This window comes from Melanerpes formicivorus, unplaced genomic scaffold, assembly GCF_026170545.1.
Source record: "Melanerpes formicivorus ecotype bairdi unplaced genomic scaffold, bMelFor1.0.p_v2 SCAF_5, whole genome shotgun sequence".
NCBI classification, from domain to species: domain Eukaryota; kingdom Metazoa; phylum Chordata; class Aves; order Piciformes; family Picidae; genus Melanerpes; species Melanerpes formicivorus.
Genome location: NW_027142357.1, coordinates 26,718,975 through 26,727,117, shown reverse-complemented (window position 1 = coordinate 26,727,117; position 8,143 = coordinate 26,718,975).

The following is an 8,143-nucleotide window of genomic DNA, read 5'->3' as shown; positions in this document are numbered from 1 at the left end:
GTGTGTCAGTAATTCATTCCAGTATGTTAGAAAATACTGTCTTTTCTGCAAGACGTTCTCTTAGTATTGTTCATCATCCTGTAACATATACGCAAAACATTTCTGCATCCACATGCAAACAACTATCGCAGAATCACAGAAACATTCAGGTTGGAAAAGACCCTCAGGATTACCAAATCCAACCGAAAACAATGGTTTTACACAGTAACCTTACAAACAGCTCCTGCAAGTTACAGTATCCAGAGATGCTATTTGTATTGAAGAATGATGAATCTTTTGGACAGCATACGCTCCAAAAGTAACTTCGGCCAGCCTTTGTAGAAAATAACCAGTGCCCTGTAACTGCACAGTGCTCCACCACAGTTTTTCCTCAATTGAGCCACACAAGTTCCACAGTCACATGCAGAAAACTTGAGCTCCAACCTGTATATGGTCTGCAGCTTCAAAAAATGTTTGTCTGGTAGTGATAACCTGCAAAATGTTGATTGGTTGCAGAAATAAAATGGAAGAGACCATCTTGAATTAGACGTTCAGGTAAAACCTGAGGACAGGGTAAAGTCTCGAGGATGATCCACATTTCCAGAACGGAGTTATGAATAAAGTCCTGGGAAGGGAAGTCTGGTGATCTTCAAAGTAATTTGCCTTTGTTTTCATTCTGTTTATTTTTCCAGATTTACATTTTGAGGTTACAATCCAATTATTATTTGTGTATGTGCTCAATTTTATCCCTTATAGCACTGCCAAAATAAATCTACCTCTGAAGTTACAGCAGTAAATGTTACAGGAATAAAAGGCAGGTGGTAAAGTTTTAACACCTATAAAGTACACATTGTTTTAATCTCAAATAGTATTTTTTAAATGAGCTTCATCTTACCTGAAAATGTCCAGAGAAAGGCAACAGAAAAAGTTACAAGTTTTTTTTAAATAGCATGAGGAAGAGGTTGAGAGAATTTTCATCTGGGAAAAATTACTCCCAGGAGCATGGCAGCAACCTCCAGATGTGTTCATCTTTTATTAGAAAGAGATGCATGTCAGAGAGAGAAGTCAGAAAATAATAGGGTTAGTTTGCAGCTACAGATATCTTGGTTGGATTTAGATTTCCAGGTAGCCTTGCTATCTCTGAGAGGTACATAATTGCTGTCATTGAAATTTGTAAGATCAGGTCTGAGAAAAATCTGTTGGGCACATTTGGGTATATCACAGTCTAGGTAATCTCTGGAGTTTCCCTTTTCCTCCTACATTTCTACATGGTGTAGCTGCATTATTCTTAAATATTTATCTAAAATTATTAAAATTATATTCATATTGCAATTTATAGATTGAAGGAGGTAATGCATGTGCTCTTCCTAAAACCTGCTGTTCACATCTATCAGTGTGGTAGGTATTGTTTTATCAAGATAGTGTAAATCATCTGCATCTGCTTCTCTTAATGTGCTAGTGAGATAAACTCAGATACATTATGCTGTAAAGGCTACAATTTTGCAACTGGCAGCTTTCTCTAGTTGTACAGTTCTGCAATTAATTGTGTATTAGGACATTCACTCTTTTCCCATTGTCACCTCTTTTCCACGAACATCAGTGTAGGAGAGAATGTTTCTAGCCAAGTTACTTGAGTTAGAGTTTCAGGAGTTTTGCCTCCATAGTACTTCACAAGAGCAGTACCTCTTTCCCCTCTGAGGAATTTCTGGAGGTGGCAGTAGTCCCAGCAAAGAACTATGCTGTATAACCCCACTTTCACTCAGTCTTCTAGGCGGTTATCAGCTATCAAGTTTATATGTGCAGCTTATACAATCACAGTAAAGCCAATTTCAGGGAAAAATTCTAGCCATCCATTGTGGTAAGTCTCCTGAAGAACTTGATGCTCTCTCTGCTGTCTGGGCAGGCTTTGTGGTCGTCCTTTTTAAAGTTGGCATTCAACAATGGCAAGTCTAAAGACAGTTTCTTCCATTATTCACATGCAAATATGATTAATGTAAAAACAAGACAAAATTACAGGAAAACCTCAAAGTATGTCATTTAATAAGATTTTGTATTTAGTATCTGCCTGCTTTTATAGAAGAGGTAGTACGTATGTGCCATTTGAGAAGAGTCCTAAACAGGATGCACTTATAAGACAGCTTCATTGCTATTTACTGTCTTGTTGTTTTGTTAGAAAGTGCCATCAGTGTTTTGCAAACAAAACCAAACCTACCCCATCCTGAAGAGTTTCCAGAGTACGCTAAAGGCAACAGAAATAAATGAAGAAAGCACAAAGTGCACATGCGGTAATGAAGAGAACTGCCCAATTTCTCAGGAGTATCAGAAGAAGAGCATACAGATGAATAAGGATGTAATTTTGCAAACCTGTAGAAGGAGTGCCTTCATTGTACCAAAGGGCAGATGAATGGACTGACATCCACAGAAACATAATTTTTATGTCGTGCAGGTGATGGATTAGTTGTAGGTCTGAGGACCAGTGGTTCTAGAAGGCTGACATACTGTAGTTTGTCATAAGTGAATAAGAGATGAGAGCAGGGTCACAAACCAAGTTCTCAAATAACCCTGTTTTAACATTCAGAAATATTTATAAATAAAAGATATTTCTAGGAAGTTTGTAAGAAGGAACAGAAATGTAGAGCAGATGCAGGCTTAGGTGCACTAATGCAACATGACTGTTAATTCTCAATAATACCATAGTAACCCATCAGTAGAGCTTTGTTTTTCCAGGTAAACTGTGGAAAAAGAATACTCCAGACAACAATAGCCAAACTGTGTGGTGGTTAAATAGCCAAACACAGGAAGGGAATGTTTATGAATGGGGATGAATACTTGTGGGCTACCACAGCAGGGAATGTGTAATTAAACAATTTGCTTCTGTTTGCTGCACCAGATTATAAGTGTGTGGTTCTGTTTGACTTCTGAATTAAAGTTATTAATGTATATATGTGCCACCAAGGCTGCTGCTGTACTGACACACACATCCTTACTACTGTGGAATCAGATTTGGAGGTCAAACTTGCAAACCACAGGCACATAAAATAGTCAACATGAGTAATCCTCAAATTTATGCTGTAAGAGAGAGAGAAAGCTGAAATAACAGTTTCCTAGAGTAGACTTGACAAAGAAAAGAGTGAAGTGAAAGAAATGAGCCAACATTTGAAAGACCAGCAGAAGGTTTCACTGAGTGAAAGGTTTAGGGTGAAACCTAAATTTGTGGAGAGATCAGCACTGCCTGATCCCATTTTCCTCCCAAATATGATCACAGACCTGTTTCACGTAATAGAAGTCCACTGGCTTTGATAGAGAACTCCCATGGATGATGTGAGTGTAGTAGCCATCATATAAAACCTTCCTATCCATGTAAAACCACCAAACTTACAAAGAATGGGGAAGCTATGCCAGTAGCACTAGCCAACCAAAACACATTTATGTGACTTGGAAGATAAATATTTTCTCCTACTTCTGCAGTCTTCCATCATGTATATTTTTTGGATGTCTCAACACTGACTGCAAAACACCCTCACAGTCCTTTAAGTTTAAACAGTGACATTTATCCTGGCCTGTTGGTCTGCTGAGTTTGAAAAATTGTTTTATGTAACTGGTCAGTTTGGACTTTTGTTATTTCAGACAAGTTGGAGCACATTGCCTCTTCACAGCAGAAGTGCTTCAGTTTTAGTTAACTGTTGGAATGTAACGGGATCACACTATCAACCTGGCTATTGGCAATTTAGATTGTGTATTATGTTTGGATGATAATTGCCTTCAAATCCACAGTCATAGTCTTCTCTCAGTCTAGACGCCCTAGTGTGTTCACATTAATTGTACTTTGTTACCTTCACTTAGTTATGTCTAAATCCAATTTAAACTTGCCCTCCTCTTTGCATGAACTCTGACAAAGTTCAGTTGAAGCTTTCTTTGTGTCCTAATAGCATTGGTATTCTGAGACAATGGTTACATTATCATCTTACCAGGAATTCTGTTTTCTTAGAATTATTCTTACTTTTCAACAGTCTTGGTTATATCTGGCATGTGATTATTTGAGTGCTATTTTGTGATCTATAGTATAATAGATATTGTACATAACTTCAAGTACAGCTTGTGGAAGTAAAAGAGTCATTTAACTTTGCCCAAGGAACACCTTCAGCTAGGACTGTAGAGAGAGGCTCTTTGAAGCATCTGCAAGAAAGAGAAGCTGAAAAACAGTGCTCAAATATCAGAAATATAAGGAAAAACTGGCAGTGTATTTTGAAACATCCTTCACTGAAAAAAAGCCATACAGCTACTCATGATTTTTGCCTTTTCTGATCGTCCTTAAACTCATCTTCCAACACTTTCTCAAGTTGTAAAATTGCTTCTTTGGAATGTCAAACGTTTTTTGTTAAATTCCCATGCTTCTTCCTGGCAAAGGGACAAATTTGAACTCACAAGGCATGAGGTGAGAACAGAATTTACAGGCAATTTACTATTGAAGCAGCTTTAGTTTAAAAGAAAAATCAAACCTGACAACAATTAAATTCCTAATTGAATATTGTACAAGAAGGAAGATATTTAAATCAGAGCAAGCCAGGCAGTCCCAGGAATTGATACAGGTGTGTAAGATTTACTGTTCAGTGCTTTACAAAACCACCATGAGTCAACTGCAATGAATAAAGAGTACTGCTCTAGTTGAAGACTTCCTGTAGCAGCTTTAGATCCTTATCCTATGCTTCTCATTCCACATCACTTTGTGTTACCCTGAGAACCGTTTGCCCTGAAGTCCCAACACACCAGAAAAAAAGGTGCTACTAAAAATTATGACCACCAGGAGGACATGAAGAACCAGAGAAATGAAGTTTGGGTGTAGTTCACTGCTCTGCTGAGCTGTGATGCTGCTGAAATTACTACCCCCAATATCGCTGTGCCCTTTTAGTCTAGAAAGATGTCTTAATATCCTTCATGCATCAATCCCTTCACAGTCAGAACTTGCTGGTTTGCTGCAAGGATGAATAATATAAACAGAAATTTTGGTGTTGTAGCCTATCAGAAACAGGAAGAAAAGATCTATAAAAAAATTACAGGTTTGGAATTCAGACTAACTAAGGAGGTGTCCAGGGAGCAAAGTAAAAGCTTTTATATCAGCAAGGAAACTTGAATTACATCCAAGAAAATCACACCTTCTCTATCTACAGGTTTCCAAGAAATTATATGCTTACTATTGCAGCAGTACAGTGACAGAAAGCAAGATTTTCTTCATCTGTGCTCTTTTCATGGAGCTCTCAGTCATGTTTTCACAGCAAAGGATCTTGTTATCCAAATATGCAGTATAAGAGTGTCTGGTAGTGCATATGAGGACCTGACTGTGCTCCAAGGGAGCTGGGTCCCAGATTCTTTGTATCAGGCTACAGGGCAGCAAGGGCCCACCATAGTCACAGCAGAGCATTGCGCTTGAAGTCCACAGTGCTGTTTCAAATAAGCACACCCACCTGACAAACAACAGTGCTGAGTTTTGTGACTGAACAAGACGATTTGGTTTCCCAGAGGGGATGGGATTATAGACTGATTCTGGAGTGGTCTGTTGTGGCTGTTGGGTGAGGAGCACTGCTGGGTGGCAGGAGTATCTTTGAGCTCCAGAGTGAAGGAATAGCAAGGGGCTGGTAAAACAAAAGCTCCAGGAACCAACAGTTTCTCAGTGACTGACTGCAGGCTGGAGAGCAGAACTGCCTGACTGCATTCCAGTACAGATGCTACCATGTGCAGTAGCAGCTCTTTTTTAGTGAATAAATAGAATCATAGAATTGTTTTGATTGGAAAAGCCCTTTGAGGTCATTGAGTTCAACCCTTATCCAACTCTACCAATCTAGTGTTAAACCATTCCCTTAACACCACATCTATGCTCTTTTAAACACTCCTAAGGATGGTGATAAAACCACCTCCCCAGAGAGCCTATTCCAGTGTTTGATAACTCTTTCAGTGAAGAAGGTTCTTCTAATATCCAACCTAAACCTCCCCTGGTGCAATTTGAGGCCATTTCCTCTCATCCTATCACTTGTTGCCAAAGAGATTAACATGCACCTTGTCCTTTTCAGGTAGCTGCAGAGAGAGAAAGTCTCCACTTAGCCTCCTTTTCTCCAGACTAAACTACCCCAGTTCCCTCAGTTGCTCCTCATTCATAAATGTGTACCAGTCTGCCACTCACAGCTACAGTCTGGAGTAACAGTAGGTAGTAATTACTGCAGTAATCAAAGTAATTAAATCTAAAGTTTCAATAGCAACACACTCTTACTGATGCATGGAGTTATTTTTGCTGTGTAAAATGATGGGCTTACTCCATGCTGAAAGCACTGCATCTCACACAGACCCATTACTTAGAAGAGTAAGGTCATCACAGCCAACATCTACTACCTAAGAACCAGAGCTCTGTCCTTCCTAAATCCAGCTACTACTTGTGCCACAATTACAGAAATCAGTACTTCACATTTAGTAGGTGGGTGGTTTCTTTTTAAGTTTATGAAGAGTGGAAAACAGTTCCAAAGCAAATTCATAAAGCATGTCAGAATGATGCAGAGGGACATTGACTGACTTGCTCAACTACCCCACTGTCAGATCCCTCCCATTTTTCTGTTGCCACAAAAGCTTGACTGAACTACCATAAAAAGTAAATAATGCTTTAAAAGTGGAAAGACAAAATCAGCACCAGAAAACTGCGCATTAGCCTGTTCACGTAAGGCACTCAGGCACTGCTGTGGCTGGTCCCAGTTTGTGTGGCAGATTACTCCAATCAAGAGAGAAACCAGGCACTATGGGGTAGGGCTCAGAGACTAAACAAAGTTTATACTGAACTGTTTCAAAAACTACCTGCCTCTGACAGAGGCCAAAAGAAAGCAGCCCGTGTTCAGTGTTACGGTTCTAGTCCTCCTGCGTTCTCAGTTTGCGAATTTACGCTAATGTTAAACAGAGTATTTTTCTGAAGCACATTTGTCATGTAACCAGGATGGCTCTACCATACATACTCCTCCCAGCATGATAAAGATTTGTAACTAACTTTAAACCAACAGATCAAGATCAGTGATACTTCACAGGTTTTCTTAAAACTCTACAAGCTCTCAGCAAAGGAAAAAAAACAAACCAACCCACCTTTTGGACCTGGATATACCTGGTTGGGTAATGCAGCAGGACAGAGAAGTTAGTTGTGTACTGCAAGGTGATGTCACTTGGGGTGAGAATAGACAGTAAATAATCTATGTTGTATGGTGTTAATTGCTGCTGAGCATGACATAGATGGTGTAGGAGATGTATTGGTTTAAATTGACTGGCCCCACTAAGAGGGATGAGGGAGTGGGATAGTGGGACAGGACTACCCCCTTCCTTCCCAGTGGCACAGAACAACAGAGCAAGCTGGATCCTATATTCACAGAATCAACCAGGTTGGAAAAGACCTTCAAGATCATCAAGTCCAACCTATCACTCAACACCATCTAATCAACTAAACCATGGCACTAAGCACCTTATTCAGTCTTATCTTAAACACTTCCAGGGACAGTGACTCCACCACCTCCCTGGGCAGCCCATTCCAATGGCCAATTACTCTTTCTGTGAAGAATTTGTTCCTAACACCCAGCTTAAACTGCAAAATTGTTTTAGAATCATAGAATTGTTTGGGTTGGAGGGGACCTCAAGGATAATCTATTTCCAAGCCCCCATGCCATGGGCAGGGACACCTCACACACACCTCAGGTGCCCAGAGCCACATCCAGCCTGGCCTTAAAAACTCCCAGCAATGAGGCTTCTACCACCTCCCTGGGTAACCTATTCCAGTGTCTCACCAACCTCATGGTGAAGAACTTCTTCCTAACATCCCATCTAAATCTACCCATTTCTAATTTTTTTCCATTCCCCCTAATTCTATAATTATCTGACACCCTAAAAGTCCCTCACCCACCCCATTTTCCCCCTTCTTCCCCTCAAATCCCAGAGCACCTGGGCTCTGTTGGAGTCTCCTCCCACCCCAGGTGTGGCCACTTGGCCCTCCCCTCCCACTCCCCTTTATAATACGCCCCAAGAGAGGCAGAATCCCTAAGCTGAGCCCATCTGGGCTGAGGGATCCTCCTCTCATCACTGGTGAGTCCCCATGGTGCACACTGGGTGATGGTGGTGGTGACAACAAAGGCCGGGGGGCCTGGTGGCC